Raw genomic sequence first — 22,532 nt, 5'->3', positions numbered from 1 at the left:
CTTTGAACTGCTGTACGGTCACCCCGTGAGAGGACCACTGAGTTTGGTAAAGGAAGGCTGGGAGCAATCTCCCAGGAAACCTCCCCAGAATGTATATAGCTACATGCTGGCCTTCAGAAACCAGACCAGACGCTTCAGACAACTTGCCGAGGCAAATCTGGAAGCGAGCCAGGAAGAAATGAAGCGGTGGTACGATCAGAATGCCACTCTGGTCGAGCTTCAGCCTGGACAGGAGGTGTATGTCTTGGCCCCAGTGGAGCCCTGTGCCCTTCAGGATAAGTGGACGGGACCATTTGAGGTTGTGGAGCGCAAGAGCCCCGTGACATACTTGGTGGACATGAAGACGCCCAGGAACCCTTTGCGGGTCCTACATGTCAACCGCCTCAAGCCCCACTTGCGAAGGTCCGAAGTGGGCATGTTGTTGGCAACCGATGACGGAATGGAGGAGGAGTCGGAGCCTCTTCCTGACCTCTTGGTGGCCTGTGAGAAGGATGGGTCAGTGGATGGAGTTAACCTCTCACCCTCCCTGACCGCCGAACAACAGGAGGACTGCCGCCAGTTGCTGGGGCAGTTTCCCGACCTGTTCTCCCTGGTTCCGAGTGTCACAGATTGGTGCGTCCATGATGTGGACACTGGAGACAGCTTACCGGTAAAGCATAAGGCTTACAGGGTAACTGACAGGGTCCGGGCCTGCATCAAGGAGGAGGTCTCCAAGATGCTTGCCCTCGGGGTGGTTGAGTCTTCCAGCAGTCCTTGGTCCAGCCCCGTGGTCTTGGTTCCGAAGGCTGCTGCGCCGGGAGCCACACCCGAACTACGGTTCTGTGTGGACTACAGAGGACTCAATTCAGTCACGAAGACTGACGCGCACCCCATCCCCAGAGCTGACGAGCTCATTGATCGGCTAGGGGCTGCCCGGTTTCTCAGCACGTTTGATTTGACGTCCGGGTACTGGCAGATCGCCTTGACCGATGGGGCAAAGGAGAGGTCGGCATTCTCTACACCAGATGGGCATTTCCAGTTCCGGGTTATGCCATTTGGAATGAAGAATGCCCCTGCCACCTTCCAGAGATTGGTCAACCAGGTGTTGGCGGGACTGGACGAGTTCAGTGCCGCCTACCTGGATGACATCGCGGTGTTCAGCGGCACCTGGCCCGAACACCTACGACACCTCTGGGAAGTGTTGATGGCCCTGCGCAGAGCAGGCCTCACAATCAAGGCAAGCAAGTGCCAGATTGGGCAGGGTTCAGTGGTGTACTTGGGACACCAAGTTGGGAGTGGCAAGGTAGCCCCCTTGCAGCCCAAAATCGAAACCATCCTGGCTTGGGAACCCCCCAAGACCCAGACTGCAGTGAGAGCCTTCCTGGGGCTCACTGGGTATTACAGGAGGTTTGTCAAGGGCTATGGCACGATCGTGACCCCCTTGACAGAGCTGACTTCGAAAAAGCAGCCCAGGAATGTGATTTGGACTGACACCTGTCAGAAGGCTTTCGACACCCTGAAGACTGCCATGTGCACGGCGCCCGTGCTCCTGGCCCCAGATTTCTCCAAGGAGTTCATTGTGCAAACAGACGCTTCAGAGCATGGTGTAGGGGCTGTTCTTTCACAGATGACTGAGGAGGGCTTTGACCAACCCGTAGCCTTCATAAGTCGGAGGTTACTTCCACGGGAAAGTAGGTGGAGTGCAATAGAGCGAGAAGCATTTGCTGTGGTCTGGGCGCTGAAGAAGCTAAGACCCTACTTGTTTGGGTCTCACTTCCGAGTTCAGACGGACCACAGGCCCCTCAGATGGTTGATGCAAATGAGGGGTGAGAACCCGAAACTGTTGAGGTGGTCCATTTCTCTACAGAGTATGGACTTTACGGTGGAACACCGCCCTGGCACCGATCACGCCAACGCTGACGGTCTGTCCAGATTTTTCCGCCTTAGTGATGTGGAACTCCCTGGGGAAGGGTAGTTCCCCCCACATTTCAGCTGGAGGGGACACATGTTAGACCTGGCACCTTGGCGTGAGTCTCCCTCCCACTTTTTGCTGATGTGCCTCCGATGTTTTGCTGGTTTTCCGATACTCAGGGCACTGCGCCATGGCTGATCCGTGCCGCAGTGCAAGTGCTCCCTACTGTAAATTGTACATACGATTGGTATCCATGATTGGTGCATTGGATTTACTGTTAGTCCCTAGTAAAGCGCACGAGAGAGTGCCGGGGCTTGTAGATGTCAATACTGCTGGTGGGCCTGCAGCGCGGGTTGCGCCACCCACCGAAGCAGCCGTAAAGATGTGTCTGGGAACTGCGACCGCAGAACCCGCGTGCGGTCTCGTACTGTCACGCTAGCTGGGCAAGTGTCCCCACTTGCCAGCACCGACCCTTCCCTTGACTACATATTAGTCACCCCTATGGTAGGCCTGCGGGCAGGGTGCGTTGTAGGTGCAAGGTAGGACAAGCCCTGATGTGCGTGGCATGTCCTAGTAGTGACTTACAACGAAGACCGTATTTCACTACTGAAGGCTACCTGCTCCATTAGGCCAGACTGAGCTGCGAGGGTTATTACACCCTATAATCCCCGCAGGCTCAAGGAGCATGGTAGTGAGTCATGTTTAGTATGCCTGAACTCAGGGTAATGAGATATTACTTGTAGTCAAGTTTATTTCAGTATCCTGGGTTTGCAAATGCTACTTTTAGAAAGTTAGCATTTGCTTGCTTAACCATTTCAGCCGCCTCTGCTGGTATATGTATCTGACTGTCTGGGATGTGTGAGTGACAGGGCTGGGGGGATGACAGGTGGTGAATGCGCAGATTACACCTTAGTGGGAGGTAGGAGTGCCTCTTGACTCGAACTGTCACTGTGCTCGACCACCACAATGCTGGCTCCACCCTCCTGGGGAGCGGCGGATGACTCTGCCGGCACCTGGCCCAGGAAGGGCGAAGCCCCCATCAACAAGGTACTCTGGCCACCCCTGTCCGGACAATGCTGGCTCCACCTCCTGTGGGGCGTCTGATGCGCCTGCCCCTCACACTGAAAGCAGAAGCCGGAGTACACCCGCGGGGGTACTCCAGAACTGAGAGTGGCTATGCAAAGGCCCCCCTGGCCTGCGAGAACAAAAGAATTGGCCTATAAAAGAAGGAGCCCTGCTCCTTGAAAATTAGATCCGGTTTGGGCCACAGAAGGACTCTGCCCTACGAGAAGGACCGTGAGAGACAAGGAAGGGTGCTGACTCTTGCCTGTGTCTGGTGCCTTGCTGCTGAAGGAGAGGAAGACAAAAAGACTACGACAAGACTTTTGTGCTACTTGTGCCAAACTCTGCAAAAGAGATCTCCAAGGGCTTGCAACTGAACTTGCCCCCTGACCAGCGTCCCAGGACCAGTGGACGCTACCCCCTTGGAAGAAAGCGACTGCGGGTGCTGACCATCGCCGCAGCACTGACGGAGGAATCTCCTCTAAGGCATCCACATCCTCCCGACCACCGTGACCGGGGCCCAAAGCAACAGCGGAAGCAAAGTGAGGACCAGCCGCCGCTGGCCCGAACACCGTGACCGCAACTGCACCGGGAGCCCGAGAGCAAAGCAAAGGAGGACCCGTCCGGTCCGAGCTCTCGAGGTGACTGCACAACGAGCAGCCACTCACCTGCAAAGACGGACAGTTGCCCTACGAGAATCCGCAAGGTCGGTAGCCTGCCCGACAGCCCAGCTGTGAGCCACAGCTGCACCGGCACTTGACTGGGTACGTCCTGCACTTGGGGACCGTACTGCCACTTGCCACCACCGCACCGCCGCTGCCTCCAGGGTTGGAGCGGACGACGAGAAGAGGACCCTGCCGCCACAGAACACCGCTGCCCCGGATGACCAGTGACCTGCTCGGCTGAAGAGCCGCAACGATCAGCGACCCCGGGAAGGCAACGCGACGTGGGACAGATCCCCTGGAAGCCGCCGGCTCCACAAGAACTTTGAGTAACACCGGCCTACGGGCCTCAAGAGAACTGCATAAGAACTGTGGTAACCCGAATTGAGTAACCTGCAACCGTTTTCATAAAGTATATTGACTGTATTCGCAAGCCTGCTTAAAAACTATATAAAGATATATATTTTTACAGAATACAGTCTGGTCTCGTTGTGTGGTGGGTTGGTTGTGAAGGTGTACTGTTGCAAGTGTTTAACCCTATATGCCCCAAAGATTAGCCTACGACTGCTTAAGCCACACTACCTAGAGGGTAAGCAGAGGTTGTCTGGAAGGTAACCCTCAGCCCTGACGAGGAAGAGAGAGTCCCTGCTTGTCGCTAGTGTTGCACTGCGCCAACTAGAGCCTCCCCCTTCCTACAAGTTGCATCGACCATCTTGCCCCCGTTTGTCAAACTTATCAACACTTCCTTAATACAAGGCATCGTGCCCCCCAGTTGGAAAAAGGCCATTGTAAAACCTCTTTTTAGAAAAAAACACCTCGATCCGGCAGATCTGAGTAATTACTGTCCCTTCTCTCTATTGACAATAGTAAGCAAAACGGCTGAAAAACTTGTCAACCAGCAGCTCTCTATCTGGAAACTAATAGACTACTTCACCCGTCCCAGACGGGCTTCCGCCCGGGCCAGGGTACGGAAACCGCTATGATTGCGGTTGTGGAAGAGGCGAGAAAGATCCTTGATTCAGGAGGATCAATGGCAGTGATTCTCCTGGTCCTAAGCGCAGCCTTTGACACCGTGAATCATACCACGCTGATTCACCGGCTCAGGGAACTGGGAATCTCGGGGTCTGCACTATCTTGGTTGGAATCCTTTCTCCACAACCGCTCCTTCCAAATTCTCGAGGGAACCTTTAAATCCGGTGCCACCCCTGTACACTGTGGAGTTCCCCAGAGCTCCTCCCTGAGCCCCTCCCTTTTCAATGCTTATATGCCCCCCCTGGAGAAAATAGTCTCCCCTCATGGAGTCAAACTTGTGACGTACGCTGACGATACGCAGCTTGTCGTTTCTCTCAGCCAGCTCATTCGTCCCCCTGATAATCTTTATTCCTGCCTACGTGATATTTCACTCTGGATGGACAGTTTTCATCTTAAACTTAACAGTGAAAAAACTGAAGTTCTGGTATTGGGCAACCAGTCTTATTTCATTCCAAAGTCCCTGTGGCCTCCTTGTATGGGACCGGCTCGACTCCAAAACAATCCATTAAGAGCCTGGGTATGTGGCTCGACCAAGACCTCTCGTTCACCACTCAAGCCAAGAAGTCAGCAGGGGCCTGCTACGGTATCCTCAGGACTACCCGCAAAATCCTTCCCTTGCTCCCCCAAGACTCCAGGAAGCTCCTCATCCAGAGCCTTCTGCTACCCAGACTGGACTATGGCAATGCTCTCTATCTTGGTGCCCCTAAGAAAGTCATTGCCAAGCTACAGGGGGTACAAAACTCTGCAGCCAGGCTCCTAACAGGCACCAATAGTAGGAGCTCTGCAAAATCATCCCTCAGACTCTTCCACTGGCTGCCTATTCAGGAGCGGGTCTTTTTTAAAACTCTCTGCACGACCCACTAAATTCTCCATGACAAGGGCCCCCCTATTCTAAAACATCTGATTAGACACCACAAAGCCCCCAGAAACCTACGCTCAGCACACTTACATTTGGCCCATGTACCCAGGATTAAAAGGGCCGGCTCAGGGGGCAGCCTCTTCTCTTATAATGCCCCCAAGCTGTGGAACTCGCTGCCCCTTACCATGCGTGCTGAACCCAACCTCCTTACATTTCGAAAACTTCTGAAAACTTGGCTCTTCCCCTAACCCTTCACTTTCCTCTACTATCTCTGTCACTAGCGCTGGGACGCTCACGGGCAGCCATGCGCTTTATAAATCCTGCTTTCATTTCATTTCATAACACGAACAATCATTATGCAAATAATAGAAGACTTTAAATATCCAATGTTTAGTAGAAGAAAAACACAGGAGAAAAAATTACAGGAAAGATCCAGAGATAAAAATATGAAAGAAATAGTGAAAAGAAAAGCACTGTAAAACACATAGAAGTAGATAAGAAGAAGAAGAAGGAAGAAAAAAGTTGCGAAAGGAAAAAACTGAGGAGAGAAGTAACAAAAAACAAGAAGACAAAACAAAACTAACAATTGATAATAAAAAAAATATGTCAAAAAAATACATCACGAACCAACAATAAGACTGGGGAATGTGGAAGCACATAAGGAAGGCAGCACATCGGACCGGAGACTCCACAAGGAAGCGGCAGAAGGAAACATGCTTCCAGGTAGAACATAAAGGACACATAAAACAAGGGTTCATGAAACCGCATCCTTAAAGGAAATCAAAAGGAGATTATTTTAACCACTAAAATTACAACAAAACAAAGTACATACTACAATATACATCAGGGAAGATAAGGTAACAAGCAACCATCTTAATAGGACATCAGTTCAATACATTAAGCCAGGTCGCACAGGGTTTATGGATGAGGAGTATCCATTGAATCAGCTCTACACTAGTCCATAAATTGTTAAAGCAATGCCGGATCTTCATAATTCATCGTTCTGTTGGTATAAGTTACCTTAAAGAGGCATGGATGGAAAAGGCCATGAAGAGCATTTAAGGAGCGAAGGGCAGGTCTCATCTCTAAACATTTCTTGTGGTGATCTGCAGTGACTTTGGCATAGTCTTGAGCAAAGAAAAGATTAGAACCATTCCAAATGATCTTCCCTTTCTGCTTGGCAACAAGAAGGACTGTAAGGACATCCGTGCATTCCCAAAAATATAAAATAACTCCTCTAGGCTTTATTGAAGAAGATGATGAGACAGATGGGCGGGATGATGGTCCTAGTCAATGGGCCCGCTGAATATTTAAAGAGGCGGAAGGAGGAAGACCGAGAAGTGTAGGTAGAAAAGATTGGAAAAAGGAAATGGGATTGGATCCCTCAAGGCCTTCCACAAGTCCATAAATGGGTATGTTATTGCGTCTGTTCCTGTTTTCTAAATTCTCAACTTGCTGCTTAAGGTTGGCAATTTCTTTATGAACATGGGGAACTTAGTTGATAACTGGTTGAGCTGAAGCAAATTGTCTTTCAAGATTATCCACCCTTTGCTCAGTGTGAGACCAGTTGACTTCAAGGCTTTGAAGACGAGAATTTGTTTCGGTCATGTAAGGTTTAAGGGCACGAATTTCCTCCAATAAAAGTTCCATAGAGATAGAGAGAGCTGAGTTGGTAGGAGGGGGAGGATTCATTTTGACTCTTTTCCCTGACGTGGAAGTAGAAGAAAAAGGGGGCTTGACAGAAAATATTGATGCTGTACGGGAAGAAGGAGAAGAAGCGCATTTTGCACCCTGTAAATCAGTTGGTGCGTCATCCATGGTATCCTGCAGAACACTGAAAGGATTAGCATCTTCCAAAGGTGGATTAATCACAACTTGTTGCTGGGTGGCTTTCCGATTAGTGCATGATGACGCCAAGGTAGGTTTGAAGAAACGTTAAAGAGCCTATCACCTCAGCCAGTAAACAGATGAAAGCTGCTGACCTTAAGGACTAGTAGTAAAAACAGTGTGTTACCTCAAAGAACAATGACAAAGGAAAGCAGCGCGAAAATTGGGGCTGTCAGCATGCATCAAAAATGGTACTCTCCTCTGAAACAGCAAGTACCTGTGATAAACATATGAAGAATTATATGAACATCAGGCGAGCAAAGCATGCAGACATCAGCCAAGACAAAGTTTTGAGGAGCAGAGGTTCATCCGAAAAGATACTCTTTCAAATGAGGCAAGGCATGGGCAGGTGATAGAGAGCTGTAGAGACCTCAAAATGGCGGCTGTATCAATAATTTGCCAAACATTCCCACTTGCTGGCGTCTCTGTAGCAGTTTGGGAGGGCTGTGGGAAAATAATAAAGCTTCAATGACTAGAAGCGCCCCTAAAAAATTCGTACTGTTTCTGAAGTACCTTAGAGGAAACGGAGCAATGCGTCAAATGCGCAGCGGCATTTCCAAAATGGCCGGCGTGCCTCAGATGCGCTCCGCCAGAAAAGAAGCAAAAGTTCTGGGAGAAGCGGCTCACCCTGCGGCTATAGAAGGACATTTCCCGATGCCACCAACAGTCCGCCGGCATTAACCGCAGTTTCGAGGGCCGGACAACAAGGTAGAGACCTGGAGCAGCTCCCGTCCCATCACTCCTTGACGGAGCTCCCACGATCCACGGCCATCCTCTGCGGCGCCATAGCCACGCCCCTTTTTTATGAGTTTTATATAGCACAAACTAGACCCGAGGCATCCGGTAACATGAGCACCAGTTTTGTTACAGACAAACACATTCATTTTTTATATTTTTTTAGGCACACAGGGAGATTAAATGATTTGCCCAGAATCACAGGATGTTGAGCGTTGCTGCCGAGACTCGAACCCAGTTCCCGAAGTCTGAGGTTGACCACTTTAGCCAAAAGGCTACATCCTCTCCCCAAATAGTTCCTTAAAGATTTTGTAAACTTTACAAACTTCCAATATTTTGGAAGTTATCTGCATAATTTCTATCTCTACTTAAAATGCCCAGGCAGACAAAAACCATATGGAAGATCAGGTCATTGAGGCTGTGCCACCTATTAGCATGCACTAATATCCCTACAGGCATTAAGAAGGACACTCTTCAATATTATTAGCATCACAACTGAACTGTAGGCCGGGCCCAGCAGTGGGAATCTAATTATTCTGTTTTTTCAAGCAATTACCCTCTTCCCCACCAAGCCCAAGTCACTTTGTCCTCCAAGGTTTCATATCAACTGTAATGACTGAAAGCAGCAAGCATGTGTACATTGATATGTTCATAACTGGGACAACTGAGCAACCTTTTCTGGTGGGAAGATATCCTTAAATACAGGAATAAGGACTAAAAAAGATTGCAGAGAGGGGTGTGCAGGCCGAAGATGTGTGAAGGAGGCATAGACCATAAACAACAGGACTCACACAAAGCTGAAGATATATGTAAGGGGGTGGGAGTTGTAATGGGGACTGCATTTTAATGGTTTGCAGTGTAAAGCCCTGCATTGTAAAAGTTTTTGCGGAGTAAAAAATGAGGGGTAATGACATGCATTGTAACTCATGCTGGGTAAAGGATGTTTTCTGACTGAATTGTTGTAAAACTATATCATTCTTTGAGAAAACAGTCATTGGCGAATGCATAAAAGTTGCCTTTCTTTTCTTTTCTTTTTCCTTTATTTTATATTATGTTACTGAGTTTGATTTCCCACCAAAGTCCAGTTCTACCTTTGGTCCGTAGCATGCAGTGAGTCTTCTGATAGGGCCATACTTATTTAGTCCTTGACGATGTGCACAGTGTAACTTTACCTCCACAATGTCCCCTGTATTTATAGGTACAGTTTTGACCCATTTATAATCATTATAGAGTTCCACATTCTGCATGTTATACTTCTCACCTGCCTTCATCTTATTTATTGTGTATTTTTGCCAGTACGCTTTGTGCGTAATGGCTGTCCTCTAAGAATTCAAGTTGCTATGTGGTTTCCTTCTATGCATGAATTCACCTGGGGAAGACCATTGACCTCATTTTTGCTGCACCAGTGTGCATGTAACATATATTCTGGAATGCTTTTATCATATCAATCTTGCATAAATTGCCATTCTTATTGTTCCTCCTATGTTTCTGTTTACCCTTATTTTAATCTATTACTTTGTGAGAAGTAAGGAGCTGTTCTCCTGCATTTGATTCAATATAACTTGCCTAGAGGTAAATTCCCCATCTTTTTCCTTGGGGTACTCCTCCTCATACACATATTTCATTCACAAACTTTATCATGGAGCTGGTTGTGATTTCCATAAGAAATTTTGATTTTATCCATTTGATCTACTAATTAATCATTAAAGTGCTGCACCTTAACTCATGTGGTAAGCCATACAGTGCCCAATGACTTTTAATACTACCTTTGTCCATGATTGGTATGTAATATTAACTAGTGTTATAGTAGCAGGACTGGTGACTTGTCTTTTTATTTGATGTTCTTCATGGGTAGTGTTCTATCCATACATGCACTTCTAAGTCTATATTTGGCTACCAGTAGTTCTTGTTTAATCATATTTATGTTGGGGGTTTTCTTAGGTGGCTTCTTTCATTAACACTCCTTCCTGTATAGAAAACTTCTCTTTACCGTCTAATATGGTTGTAGTGTGATATCTGTATTTTTCTCCCTCTTCCATCCCTGCTCCTTCCTATTCAGGTCATCTATCATGGCCTTGTCTGCACCCAGCTCAATCTTTCATGTGTCCTTTGTTATGGATGACTGCAACTTTCCCAAGTCTTCCAAATGCACAAGCACTACTTCATATTCTGTCTCTTCTTCAGCCTTTTCTGATGTTATATTTGGCAATTTGAAAGGCAGTTCACTAATTGGTTCTTCTATTCTGGTAGGCATTTATCTTTCCATTGATTTCCCAAAACGTTTCATGCAAGAAGGGCTAATTTTAGGAAATTGTATCTATACCTCTAGCTTCGGAAACATTGAGGGCCTAATTACGATCGTGGGCAGGCTTAAGTCTGCTCAACACCGTCTCGTCCTGGGACCACCCGACCTCTGGTCGACAGTCCCGACCGCCTTATTAGGATGCAACGGAACACTATTTGGTCGCATTCCTACATTTCCCTATGGGAGCATGCATTACGGACATAAACTGTCCCTAATACATGCTCCCATAGAGAAATGGGAGGTGCTGTTCCTCCCTGCACCCCTTGATAGGCACCGCGCTCACAAGGGAGCCCCCAAACACGCTTGCCAACATGGCTTGTCGGACAGGCCGGAATGGAAACCAAGCCAGAAACCATGCATCGTAATCCCAAGGGCGAAAAGGCCTGCCCTTTGGGATTACGAGCCGGTTCTGACTGGCCAACGTGCTCCTTGAGCACGTCGGAAGCCAACCGGAATAACTGGCCGGTTTAGTTTCTAACTGCCAGTATTTGTATGCAGTGGTCAGAAAGTAAACTGAGGGGCCAATTACGATGCGGCCCGGAAGGCTCTAACCATATGTCAGCCGCATGGATTATGGAAACGCCATGATGAACTCTATCAATGAAGAGCTGCTCACCAAACTCCAGGTGATACAAAAAGCAGCCGCCAGGCTTGTATTAAACCTTCCTCCGCGGACCCCGTCGACACCAAGGGGCCGAATATGGTCGCGGTTTTCCCGGCCACCGCCGGCCCGGAGGATGTGGGAAAACCGCTGCGGAGCCTCCAAAGACCCACCGCCAAATTAGGATGGCTGGTGGGTCTTGAATTCCGTTTGCAGCTTTTCCGCCGCGGTTGCCTTCCGACCACGGCGGAAAAGCACTAACATGGCTGGCGGTGTCTATCAGACACCCCCAGCCATATTAGGATGGAGCGAATCACATGCTTTTCCGCGGCGGGTTTTCGGCCGTGGAAAAGCATACGGATCTTCACTGGGGGGACCCGTTGCGGGCCCCCTAGGTTAAGGGGTGGGGGGTGCACATGGGGGGTACCTATGGTACCCCCCTGCATTTGTATGCAGAAAGCGGCTGGCACCGCGCGGTGAATGCCACTTTCTACATACAAATGCAATGCGTGCATTTTTAACATTGCTACGGGTGCAGCTTGAAGCTGCATCCACCGCAATGTTAAAAATAGAGGATGTGACTGCCAGGGTGGCGGTCACATCCTAATTGCACAGGAGGGAATGCCGCAGCCCATGCGGACGTTCCCTCATACCCGGTGATCGCGGACGGACTCAAGTCCGTCTGCGATCATAATCGGCTCCTTAGTCTGTGAGCTCTCCATTAGTTGCTCATCAGGAAACAAATCCATTTCAAGATCATTTGCCTGGACCACAAGACTATCCATGTGACCGGACCATCCTACATTGGTGAAAAACTCACCTGGTACCAACCTGCTAGAACTCTAAGGTCCTCTAGCAAGTATCTTCTTACCCCTCTTAAGATCCATACTGTCAGGACTGGATGCAGATCTTTCTCATATCTTGCCTCCTTTATGTGGACCTCACTTCCACTACAGCTATGCATGGAAACTAATCATAGACTATTTTGTAAAGCTCTAAAAACTTGGCTGCTCTAATTAGTTTCTTTCTTCAATGACACTCTTTTTGCCTTTCTTTCCCTTCACGTTTTTCAAGGGTTTAGGCAAGCGCATTGAGACCTCCGGGTGGTAAGCTGCGCTCTACAAAATCCTATGACCATGACTTTGACTTTGACTTTCCGGGCTGTATCAGCCCATTAGTAACAAGTTGTGATATGATGTCACTGTGAATTAACTCCCCTATATGTACGTTCTGAAACATGTTGCAGTGCAAGCTACCATTTCTATTTTCCATTACTAAATAACTCATTACTGTATTGTGAAGTGTCCTTGTAGCAAATGCTATTATTTATTTGATCACTGTTGTCACCCTTTGTGCTAACATGGCTCTCAGGACATGACTGCTCTCTTCTAAAGTCAGCACTGTATGATTTTGCCATGAAAACGACTTCAGAACTCTTGCTTCTAAAATCTGTTTCTTTATTGTTCTCAATGCTGAATACTATTCACTTCCTCACTTGTAGTTTTGACCTCTTTTAGTAGACTGAGAAGTATTTCATGTCTTGTACTCAAGTGATAGACAAGTTACAAATGCTATTTGGGACAAAATCTGAAAGTGACCCTAATTGTTTTATGTTCACTGTTGCTGATGTTTCTTTTATTGCTTTTAAGATGGTTTGCTTGGGCCTAAATCCAGGGTCTGAGATTGTGTGGCCTAAATAGTCTCCATCATCCTTAGTAAATTGACGTTTTTCTTTTTTCACTGTTACTCAAACATTTTCCAACTTTTCAAGTAGGTTTGTAGCCCTTCATTGTTTTCCTCTTCATTTTCACCATATACCAGCATATTATTCTGCGAAAGCTGGATGAATTTTGTTTTGTTGAACAGACTACCAATTGATCTCTGTTGAAAAGAAACTGTAGTTGCGAGTCCAAACGTTTTTCATTTTTTTGGACATCTTTATTTCGATTTTTGAAATACAAATGAATGCAACAGTATATTGGAGATCAATAGCATCCAGAGCTAACAACAATGTAAAAAGTTCAGTGGTGCGAGGAGAGAGGAGGGAGAGCAGAAGAGAGGAAAGATAGGAGGAAGGTATCACAAGTAGAGGGGGAGCAGTGGCAGCAAAAAGTGATGTAGGTTGGAAATAGTGGACATGAAATGAAAATCTGGATGCCAACGCAGGAATTAGCTCTGGGCAGTGGTGCCTGTCACGGTGTGTGGCATACAACCCTGTGTGTGTTGAATGCATGGTTTTCTCACTATCTGATGTCTAATAATGCCTTAGTCCGTACTCATGTCCAGTCACTGGTCCAACATGGCGTCCATTGGGAGGGACTGTCAGCAGTGTCATGAAGCATTATCATGTGCAGAGTCATTGGTGAGAGGATGTGGATGGATCTGCTTAGCTTGTCTCCCACTTCGACCCATAGACTGCAGATATGCAGACAAGGCTGTGTAATGCAAAAAGCATGCCTCAACAACACATGCTGTAACCGCGCATGCATTTATGATGAAATATTGAAATGATTGGCAAAGGGACATATGTGGTAAAAATCACACTCCTGCCTCCCTGCCCTGAGCCCTAAAATTAGGCTCAGCTGCAGTCTACTCTACCTGCCCCAGCCCTATAAACTACCCCTATCCTGATTCTTAAAATCCAACCCAAAAAATGACTCTGACTCCAGCCGCCCTCCCTGACTCCAAACACCATGGCAATGCTCTCTATCTTGGTGCCCCTAAGAAAGTCATTGCCAAGCTACAGGGGGTACAAAACTCTGCAGCCAGGCTCCTAACAGGCACCAATAGTAGGAGCTCTGCAAAATCATCCCTCAGACTCTTCCACTGGCTGCCTATTCAGGAGCGGGTCTTTTTTAAAACTCTCTGCACGACCCACTAAATTCTCCATGACAAGGGCCCCCCTATTCTAAAACATCTGATTAGACACCACAAAGCCCCCAGAAACCTACGCTCAGCACACTTACATTTGGCCCATGTACCCAGGATTAAAAGGGCCGGCTCAGGGGGCAGCCTCTTCTCTTATAATGCCCCCAAGCTGTGGAACTCGCTGCCCCTTACCATGCGTGCTGAACCCAACCTCCTTACATTTCGAAAACTTCTGAAAACTTGGCTCTTCCCCTAACCCTTCACTTTCCTCTACTATCTCTGTCACTAGCGCTGGGACGCTCACGGGCAGCCATGCGCTTTATAAATCCTGCTTTCATTTCATTTCATAACACGAACAATCATTATGCAAATAATAGAAGACTTTAAATATCCAATGTTTAGTAGAAGAAAAACACAGGAGAAAAAATTACAGGAAAGATCCAGAGATAAAAATATGAAAGAAATAGTGAAAAGAAAAGCACTGTAAAACACATAGAAGTAGATAAGAAGAAGAAGAAGGAAGAAAAAAGTTGCGAAAGGAAAAAACTGAGGAGAGAAGTAACAAAAAACAAGAAGACAAAACAAAACTAACAATTGATAATAAAAAAAATATGTCAAAAAAATACATCACGAACCAACAATAAGACTGGGGAATGTGGAAGCACATAAGGAAGGCAGCACATCGGACCGGAGACTCCACAAGGAAGCGGCAGAAGGAAATATGCTTCCAGGTAGAACATAAAGGACACATAAAACAAGGGTTCATGAAACCGCATCCTTAAAGGAAATCAAAAGGAGATTATTTTAACCACTAAAATTACAACAAAACAAAGTACATACTACAATATACATCAGGGAAGATAAGGTAACAAGCAACCATCTTAATAGGACATCAGTTCAATACATTAAGCCAGGTCGCACAGGGTTTATGGATGAGGAGTATCCATTGAATCAGCTCTACACTAGTCCATAAATTGTTAAAGCAATGCCGGATCTTCATAATTCATCGTTCTGTTGGTATAAGTTACCTTAAAGAGGCATGGATGGAAAAGGCCATGAAGAGCATTTAAGGAGCGAAGGGCAGGTCTCATCTCTAAACATTTCTTGTGGTGATCTGCAGTGACTTTGGCATAGTCTTGAGCAAAGAAAAGATTAGAACCATTCCAAATGATCTTCCCTTTCTGCTTGGCAACAAGAAGGACTGTAAGGACATCCGTGCATTCCCAAAAATATAAAATAACTCCTCTAGGCTTTATTGAAGAAGATGATGAGACAGATGGGCGGGATGATGGTCCTAGTCAATGGGCCCGCTGAATATTTAAAGAGGCGGAAGGAGGAAGACCGAGAAGTGTAGGTAGAAAAGATTGGAAAAAGGAAATGGGATTGGATCCCTCAAGGCCTTCCACAAGTCCATAAATGGGTATGTTATTGCGTCTGTTCCTGTTTTCTAAATTCTCAACTTGCTGCTTAAGGTTGGCAATTTCTTTATGAACATGGGGAACTTAGTTGATAACTGGTTGAGCTGAAGCAAATTGTCTTTCAAGATTATCCACCCTTTGCTCAGTGTGAGACCAGTTGACTTCAAGGCTTTGAAGACGAGAATTTGTTTCGGTCATGTAAGGTTTAAGGGCACGAATTTCCTCCAATAAAAGTTCCATAGAGATAGAGAGAGCTGAGTTGGTAGGAGGGGGAGGATTCATTTTGACTCTTTTCCCTGACGTGGAAGTAGAAGAAAAAGGGGGCTTGACAGAAAATATTGATGCTGTACGGGAAGAAGGAGAAGAAGCGCATTTTGCACCCTGTAAATCAGTTGGTGCGTCATCCATGGTATCCTGCAGAACACTGAAAGGATTAGCATCTTCCAAAGGTGGATTAATCACAACTTGTTGCTGGGTGGCTTTCCGATTAGTGCATGATGACGCCAAGGTAGGTTTGAAGAAACGTTAAAGAGCCTATCACCTCAGCCAGTAAACAGATGAAAGCTGCTGACCTTAAGGACTAGTAGTAAAAACAGTGTGTTACCTCAAAGAACAATGACAAAGGAAAGCAGCGCGAAAATTGGGGCTGTCAGCATGCATCAAAAATGGTACTCTCCTCTGAAACAGCAAGTACCTGTGATAAACATATGAAGAATTATATGAACATCAGGCGAGCAAAGCATGCAGACATCAGCCAAGACAAAGTTTTGAGGAGCAGAGGTTCATCCGAAAAGATACTCTTTCAAATGAGGCAAGGCATGGGCAGGTGATAGAGAGCTGTAGAGACCTCAAAATGGCGGCTGTATCAATAATTTGCCAAACATTCCCACTTGCTGGCGTCTCTGTAGCAGTTTGGGAGGGCTGTGGGAAAATAATAAAGCTTCAATGACTAGAAGCGCCCCTAAAAAATTCGTACTGTTTCTGAAGTACCTTAGAGGAAACGGAGCAATGCGTCAAATGCGCAGCGGCATTTCCAAAATGGCCGGCGTGCCTCAGATGCGCTCCGCCAGAAAAGAAGCAAAAGTTCTGGGAGAAGCGGCTCACCCTGCGGCTATAGAAGGACATTTCCCGATGCCACCAACAGTCCGCCGGCATTAACCGCAGTTTCGAGGGCCGGACAACAAGGTAGAGACCTGGAGCAGCTCCCGTCCCATCACTCCTCGACGGAGCTCCCACGATCCACGGCCATCCTCTGCGGCGCCATAGCCACGCCCCTTTTTTATGAGTTTTATATAGCACAAACTAGACCCGAGGCATCCGGTAACATGAGCACCAGTTTTGTTACAGACAAACACATTCATTTTTTATATTTTTTTAGGCGCACAGGGAGATTAAATGATTTGCCCAGAATCACAGGATGTTGAGCGTTGCTGCCGAGACTCGAACCCAGTTCCCGAAGTCTGAGGTTGACCACTTTAGCCAAAAGGCTACATCCTCTCCCCAAATAGTTCCTTAAAGATTTTGTAAACTTTACAAACTTCCAATATTTTGGAAGTTATCTGCATAATTTCTATCTCTACTTAAAATGCCCAGGCAGACAAAAACCATATGGAAGATCAGGTCATTGAGGCTGTGCCACCTATTAGCATGCACTAATATCCCTACAGGCATTAAGAAGGACACTCTTCAATATTATTAGCATCACAACTGAACTGTAGGCCGGGCCCAGCAGTGGGAATCTAATTATTCTGTTTTTTCAAGCAATTACCCTCTTCCCCACCAAGCCCAAGTCACTTTGTCCTCCAAGGTTTCATATCAACTGTAATGACTGAAAGCAGCAAGCATGTGTACATTGATATGTTCATAACTGGGACAACTGAGCAACCTTTTCTGGTGGGAAGATATCCTTAAATACAGGAATAAGGACTAAAAAAGATTGCAGAGAGGGGTGTGCAGGCCGAAGATGTGTGAAGGAGGCATAGACCATAAACAACAGGACTCACACAAAGCTGAAGATATATGTAAGGGGGTGGGAGTTGTAATGGGGACTGCATTTTAATGGTTTGCAGTGTAAAGCCCTGCATTGTAAAAGTTTTTGCGGAGTAAAAAATGAGGGGTAATGACATGCATTGTAACTCATGCTGGGTAAAGGATGTTTTCTGACTGAATTGTTGTAAAACTATATCATTCTTTGAGAAAACAGTCATTGGCGAATGCATAAAAGTTGCCTTTCTTTTCTTTTCTTTTTCCTTTATTTTATATTATGTTACTGAGTTTGATTTCCCACCAAAGTCCAGTTCTACCTTTGGTCCGTAGCATGCAGTGAGTCTTCTGATAGGGCCATACTTATTTAGTCCTTGACGATGTGCACAGTGTAACTTTACCTCCACAATGTCCCCTGTATTTATAGGTACAGTTTTGACCCATTTATAATCATTATAGAGTTCCACATTCTGCATGTTATACTTCTCACCTGCCTTCATCTTATTTATTGTGTATTTTTGCCAGTACGCTTTGTGCGTAATGGCTGTCCTCTAAGAATTCAAGTTGCTATGTGGTTTCCTTCTATGCATGAATTCACCTGGGGAAGACCATTGACCTCATTTTTGCTGCACCAGTGTGCATGTAACATATATTCTGGAATGCTTTTATCATATCAATCTTGCATAAATTGCCATTCTTATTGTTCCTCCTATGTTTCTGTTTACCCTTATTTTAATCTATTACTTTGTGAGAAGTAAGGAGCTGTTCTCCTGCATTTGATTCAATATAACTTGCCTAGAGGTAAATTCCCCATCTTTTTCCTTGGGGTACTCCTCCTCATACACATATTTCATTCACAAACTTTATCATGGAGCTGGTTGTGATTTCCATAAGAAATTTTGATTTTATCCATTTGATCTACTAATTAATCATTAAGGTGCTGCACCTTAACTCATGTGGTAAGCCATACAGTGCCCAATGACTTTTAATACTACCTTTGTCCATGATTGGTATGTAATATTAACTAGTGTTATAGTAGCAGGACTGGTGACTTGTCTTTTTATTTGATGTACTTCATGGGTAGTGTTCTATCCATACATGCACTTCTAAGTCTATATTTGGCTACCAGTAGTTCTTGTTTAATCATATTTATGTTGGGGGTTTTCTTAGGTGGCTTCTTTCATTAACACTCCTTCCTGTATAGAAAACTTCTCTTTACCGTCTAATATGGTTGTAGTGTGATATCTGTATTTTTCTCCCTCTTCCATCCCTGCTCCTTCCTATTCAGGTCATCTATCATGGCCTTGTCTGCACCCAGCTCAATCTTTCATGTGTCCTTTGTTATGGATGACTGCAACTTTCCCAAGTCTTCCAAATGCACAAGCACTACTTCATATTCTGTCTCTTCTTCAGCCTTTTCTGATGTTATATTTGGCAATTTGAAAGGCAGTTCACTAATTGGTTCTTCTATTCTGGTAGGCATTTATCTTTCCATTGATTTCCCAAAACGTTTCATGCAAGAAGGGCTAATTTTAGGAAATTGTATCTATACCTCTAGCTTCGGAAACATTGAGGGCCTAATTACGATCGTGGGCAGGCTTAAGTCTGCTCAACACCGTCTCGTCCTGGGACCACCCGACCTCTGGTCGACAGTCCCGACCGCCTTATTAGGATGCAACGGAACACTATTTGGTCGCATTCCTACATTTCCCTATGGGAGCATGCATTACGGACATAAACTGTCCCTAATACATGCTCCCATAGAGAAATGGGAGGTGCTGTTCCTCCCTGCACCCCTTGATAGGCACCGCGCTCACAAGGGAGCCCCCAAACACGCTTGCCAACATGGCTTGTCGGACAGGCCGGAATGGAAACCAAGCCAGAAACCATGCATCGTAATCCCAAGGGCGAAAAGGCCTGCCCTTTGGGATTACGAGCCGGTTCTGACTGGCCAACGTGCTCCTTGAGCACGTCGGAAGCCAACCGGAATAACTGGCCGGTTTAGTTTCTAACTGCCAGTATTTGTATGCAGTGGTCAGAAAGTAAACTGAGGGGCCAATTACGATGCGGCCCGGAAGGCTCTAACCATATGTCAGCCGCATGGATTATGGAAACGCCATGATGAACTCTATCAATGAAGAGCTGCTCACCAAACTCCAGGTGATACAAAAAGCAGCCGCCAGGCTTGTATTAAACCTTCCTCCGCGGACCCCGTCGACACCAAGGGGCCGAATATGGTCGCGGTTTTCCCGGCCACCGCCGGCCCGGAGGATGTGGGAAAACCGCTGCGGAGCCTCCAAAGACCCACCGCCAAATTAGGATGGCTGGTGGGTCTTGAATTCCGTTTGCAGCTTTTCCGCCGCGGTTGCCTTCCGACCACGGCGGAAAAGCACTAACATGGCTGGCGGTGTCTATCAGACACCCCCAGCCATATTAGGATGGAGCGAATCACATGCTTTTCCGCGGCGGGTTTTCGGCCGTGGAAAAGCATACGGATCTTCACTGGGGGGACCCGTTGCGGGCCCCCTAGGTTAAGGGGTGGGGGGTGCACATGGGGGGTACCTATGGTACCCCCCTGCATTTGTATGCAGAAAGCGGCTGGCACCGCGCGGTGAATGCCACTTTCTACATACAAATGCAATGCGTGCATTTTTAACATTGCTACGGGTGCAGCTTGAAGCTGCATCCACCGCAATGTTAAAAATAGAGGATGTGACTGCCAGGGTGGCGGTCACATCCTAATTGCACAGGAGGGAATGCCGCAGCCCATGCGGACGTTCCCTCATACCCGGTGATCGCGGACGGACTCAAGTCCGTCTGCGATCATAATCGGCTCCTTAGTCTGTGAGCTCTCCATTAGTTGCTCATCAGGAAACAAATCCATTTCAAGATCATTTGCCTGGACCACAAGACTATCCATGTGACCGGACCATCCTACATTGGTGAAAAACTCACCTGGTACCAACCTGCTAGAACTCTAAGGTCCTCTAGCAAGTATCTTCTTACCCCTCTTAAGATCCATACTGTCAGGACTGGATGCAGATCTTTCTCATATCTTGCCTCCTTTATGTGGACCTCACTTCCACTACAGCTATGCATGGAAACTAATCATAGACTATTTTGTAAAGCTCTAAAAACTTGGCTGCTCTAATTAGTTTCTTTCTTCAATGACACTCTTTTTGCCTTTCTTTCCCTTCACGTTTTTCAAGGGTTTAGGCAAGCGCATTGAGACCTCCGGGTGGTAAGCTGCGCTCTACAAAATCCTATGACCATGACTTTGACTTTGACTTTCCGGGCTGTATCAGCCCATTAGTAACAAGTTGTGATATGATGTCACTGTGAATTAACTCCCCTATATGTACGTTCTGAAACATGTTGCAGTGCAAGCTACCATTTCTATTTTCCATTACTAAATAACTCATTACTGTATTGTGAAGTGTCCTTGTAGCAAATGCTATTATTTATTTGATCACTGTTGTCACCCTTTGTGCTAACATGGCTCTCAGGACATGACTGCTCTCTTCTAAAGTCAGCACTGTATGATTTTGCCATGAAAACGACTTCAGAACTCTTGCTTCTAAAATCTATTTCTTTATTGTTCTCAATGCTGAATACTATTCACTTCCTCACTTGTAGTTTTGACCTCTTTTAGTAGACTGAGAAGTGTTTCATGTCTTGTACTCAAGTGATAGACAAGTTACAAATGCTATTTGGGACAAAATCTGAAAGTGACCCTAATTGTTTTATGTTCACTGTTGCTGATGTTTCTTTTATTGCTTTTAAGATGGTTTGCTTGGGCCTAAATCCAGGGTCTGAGATTGTGTGGCCTAAATAGTCTCCATCATCCTTAGTAAATTGACGTTTTTCTTTTTTCACTGTTACTCAAACATTTTCCAACTTTTCAAGTAGGTTTGTAGCCCTTCATTGTTTTCCTCTTCATTTTCACCATATACCAGCATATTATTCTGCGAAAGCTGGATGAATTTTGTTTTGTTGAACAGACTACCAATTGATCTCTGTTGAAAAGAAACTGTAGTTGCGAGTCCAAACGTTTTTCATTTTTTTGGACATCTTTATTTCGATTTTTGAAATACAAATGAATGCAACAGTATATTGGAGATCAATAGCATCCAGAGCTAACAACAATGTAAAAAGTTCAGTGGTGCGAGGAGAGAGGAGGGAGAGCAGAAGAGAGGAAAGATAGGAGGAAGGTATCACAAGTAGAGGGGGAGCAGTGGCAGCAAAAAGTGATGTAGGTTGGAAATAGTGGACATGAAATGAGAATCTGGATGCCAACGCAGGAATTAGCTCTGGGCAGTGGTGCCTGTCACGGTGTGTGGCATACAACCCTGTGTGTGTTGAATGCATGGTTTTCTCACTATCTGATGTCTAATAATGCCTTAGTCCGTACTCATGTCCAGTCACTGGTCCAACATGGCGTCCATTGGGAGGGACTGTCAGCAGTGTCATGAAGCATTATCATGTGCAGAGTCATTGGTGAGAGGATGTGGATGGATCTGCTTAGCTTGTCTCCCACTTCGACCCATAGACTGCAGATATGCAGACAAGGCTGTGTAATGCAAAAAGCATGCCTCAACAACACATGCTGTAACCGCGCATGCATTTATGATGAAATATTGAAATGATTGGCAAAGGGACATATGTGGTAAAAATCACACTCCTGCCTCCCTGCCCTGAGCCCTAAAATTAGGCTCAGCTGCAGTCTATTCTACCTGCCCCAGCCCTATAAACTACCCCTATCCTGATTCTTAAAATCCAACCCAAAAAATGACTCTGACTCCAGCCGCCCTCCCTGACTCCAAACACCATCCCCTATCCCCTATAACCTTCCCCCACCTCCCTCCTGCTCCAACCCAACTGCCCTCTTGGCCTGAAAATGGCCCTTTCCTGTCCCTTGCCCTGAGCCCTAAAATCAGCCCTCTGAAAACTACTCTGACCCCAGCCCCCCTCCCTGAACCCTAAAATCAGCCCACAACTGCTAAAACCTCACCCCCACCTCCCCCCTGCCCTAGTCGAACTTCCCGCTTGGCCTGATTCCTAAAACTCCCAACCCCTCAGCCCTCAAACCTACCCCAACCTCCCCAGGCCCCAAAACTACGCCCAACCCATACAAACTGCCCCCACCTCATGTTCCAAGTTCTCCAAGATCCCCACCCAGTCTTCCAGTCAATAGTCTGTTTGGAGTCTCCCCTGCTATGAGCCTCGTAA

Source organism: Lissotriton vulgaris, chromosome 8 (assembly GCF_964263255.1).
Source record: "Lissotriton vulgaris chromosome 8, aLisVul1.2, whole genome shotgun sequence".
Lineage (NCBI taxonomy): Eukaryota > Metazoa > Chordata > Amphibia > Caudata > Salamandridae > Lissotriton > Lissotriton vulgaris.
Note: the sequence above shows the minus strand (reverse complement) of the source record.